Source organism: Pteropus alecto, unplaced genomic scaffold (assembly GCF_000325575.1).
Source record: "Pteropus alecto unplaced genomic scaffold, ASM32557v1 scaffold76, whole genome shotgun sequence".
In the NCBI taxonomy this organism is placed as follows: domain Eukaryota; kingdom Metazoa; phylum Chordata; class Mammalia; order Chiroptera; family Pteropodidae; genus Pteropus; species Pteropus alecto.
In genome coordinates, this window is record NW_006443138.1 from 24,134,716 (window position 1) to 24,138,039 (window position 3,324).

Below are 3,324 nucleotides of genomic sequence, written 5' to 3' on the forward strand. Positions count from 1 at the left end.
ATGGAAATGCAGGTATTCAAGGGAAAAGATGGCAAACAGTGTGGTTATAGTGGAGTGGGCAAGTGGGGAGAATGCAAAGAAATGAATCAAGGAAGTGAATGGAAGGTAGATCATATAAAGCTTCAAAGTCATAAGGACTTTGGAATAAACGAGAGAGATGGAAAGCCATTGGAAGGTTTTGAGTAAAGGAGGGACAGGATCTGAATTAAGTTTTAAAACGATCGTTGGGTTGATATATTGAGAAAACATTAGTGAGAGCACAAAGGTGAAAATGGGAAAACCGATTAGAAAATGTTTGCAATTAATGTCTCGTTTGAATGTGATAGAGATTGCCCAGCTATTTACCAAACTCATTTCCTCTTTCTCCTAGGCATACAGATAGACTCTTTTGTAGTTAGGTATCACCATCTAACTGACTTCTGTTACATGAATAAAAGTGATGAGGTCTGGCTCAGGTCTGGCTCACAAAATCTCCCTTGTGCAACCTTTATGAATAAAAGTGATGAATGCCACATGCAGGTCTGGCTCACAAAATCTCCCTTGTGCAACCTTCCATGCTCTTTTGCTTCTGCAGCTTTGATGCCAATGTTGAAAGTACGGAGTCACAAGACGAAAGAAGCTAGATTCCAGAATCACTGCTTCGATGAGAGCTGCCTATTGATCAAGAGGGTAAAACAAACTTTTTTGGTGTTAAAACACTGAGATATTCTGATGTAGCCTTTACTATTATCTATATTGAGAAGTAATGGGTCATTTTTCCTTGGACCAAGATGATGAGGAATGGTCAAATTCTACATATATTTAACAGAGTAACAAGATTTTCTGAGGATTTGTATGTGATATGAAAGAGTGGAGCCAAGGATGATTTGAATGTTTTTGCCTTGAACATTTAGAGTAAGAAACTGCCATTTATTTAGATGAAAAGATTGGAGGAGGAATAGTTTTCTGTAGGTAGAAAATCAAGAGTGTAATTTAGACATATTAAGATTGAGATGCCCGATGTATCTTCATAACTATTTTATCGTATAAATATTGTTATATTCATTTTTAGGATTAGAAAATAGAGCCTTGGTGAGGCAAATGATTTGCTCAAGGGGATGTGTTAGGACAGGAATTTGAATCCAGTTTTCTGTGACTCAGCACTTGAGGTGAACTCTCATTCACTCTAGCATACTGCCCTTTTCAGCATGTATCAGGAGAGTAAATGTACCCAAATACTTTAAATACATTTAGCAAATAAAAGCATCACGATGAGGCAGTGCTCTTGAATTTAGCTAATTTAAAGAAGAAAAGGGAAGAGGAGAGAAAAGAAAGGAGAGAAGAAAGTAAAACGATAGAAAAATTACTATATTTTATTTCATTCTTTAAGTTTTATTTTTTTAATTATAGTTGACATACTATATTATATTTGTTTCAAGTATACAATACAGTGATTATATATTTATATAACTTACAAAGTGGTCACCCCAATATATCTAGTACCTACCTGACATTTTACATAGTTATTACAATATACTGACTATATTTCCCTTGCTATACTCTATACCCCCATGACATGTAAGAAAAATTATATGCCGTTTTTCTTTCTCTGACTTACTCCACTCAGCACAACACTCTCTAGGTTCACCCATGTTGTTACAGATAGCAAGATTTCATTCCTTTTATATGGCTGAGTAATAGTCCATTGTATATATGTTTCACCTCTTTTTTATCCATTCATTTACTTGTGGACACCTAGGTTGCCTCCATATCTTGGCTACTGTAAATAATGCTACAATGAACATATGGATGCACATCACCCTTTGAAGCAGTGTTTTGGGTTTCTTCAGATAAACACCCAAAAGTGGGATAACTGTTTCCTTCTTTGTCTCTTTGTTATAGCCTTTGTTTTAAAGTCTATTTTGTCTGGTATAAGTATTGCTACCCCAGATTCTTTCCATTTGTTTTCATTTTCATGAAACATTTTTTTCCTTTTACTTTCAGTCTGTGTGTGTCTCTCAAACTAAGTGAGTCTCTTGTAGGCAGCATACGTAAGGGTTTTGTTTTCTTATCAATTCAGTAACCCTATGTCTTTTGATTGGAACATTTAATTCATTTTCATTTAAACTAATTGTTGCTAGATATGTAGTTATGGCCATTTTATTATTTATATTTTTGATTTTTTCTTCTTCTTAAAGGAGTGCCTCTAACATTTTTTTATAATACTGTTTTGGTGGATAAACTTCTTTAATTTTTTCTTGTCTGGGGAGCTCTCTATCTGTCTTTTGATTCTAAATGATAGCTTTGCTGGATAGAGTAATCTTGGTTGTAGGTCCTTGTTTTTCATTACATTGACTATTAAGTGCCAATCCCTTCTGGCCTGCAAAGTTTCTATTGAGAAATATGCTGACAGTCTTAGGGGAGCTCCCTTGCAAAAAATTAATCGCTTTTCTCTTGTTGCTTTTAAGATTCTTTCTTTGATTTCAAACTTTGGCATTTGAATTATGATGTATCTTGGTGTAGGCCTCTTTGGGTTCATCTTCTTTGGGACTCTCTGCACTTCCCGGGCTTGTATGTCTATTTCCTTTGCCAGGTTAGGGACATTTTCCATCATTATTTCTTCAAATAGGTTTTCAATTTCTTGCTTTCACTCTTCTCCTACTTTATGATGCAATATTGGTATACTTGATATTATCTCAGATACTCCTTAAACTATCTTCATATTTTTGGATTTTTTTTCTGTTGCTGTCCTGATTGGGTGTTTTCTGTTACCTTATCTTCTAAATTTCTAATTTGATCCTCTGCTTTATCTAATCTACTGTCGATTCCCTCTAATGTATCCTTTATTTCAGTTATTGCATTTTTCATTTCTTACTGGTTCTTTATTATGTTTTCTATTTCCATTTTTATGTTTTTTATCTCTTTGTTGATGTTCTCACTGAAATTATTGAGCATTCTTATAACCAGTGTTTTGAACTCTGCATCTGGTATTGTTTCGTTCCTTTTCTGGAGCTTTGTTCTATCTGTTCATTTGGGTCATGTTTCTTTGTCTCCCCATTTTGGCTACCTCCTTGTGTTTGTTTCTATATATTTAGTAGAGCTGCTATGTCTCCCGGTCTTAGTAGAGTGGCCTTGAGTAGCAGGTGCCCTGTGGGGCCCTCCTTGGTCACCTGAGCCAAATACTCTGGGTGTGTCCCTTGTGTGAGTTGTGTGCGCCTGCTCTCCTGTTGTATGTAGTTGAGCCTTGGTTGCTGTTTGCACATCAGTTGCAGGGATTGACCCTTGGGTTGATTATTGGTGAGGACCGGCTGGTGACTATAATGGAGGAGGTGTTGTGCAGGGACT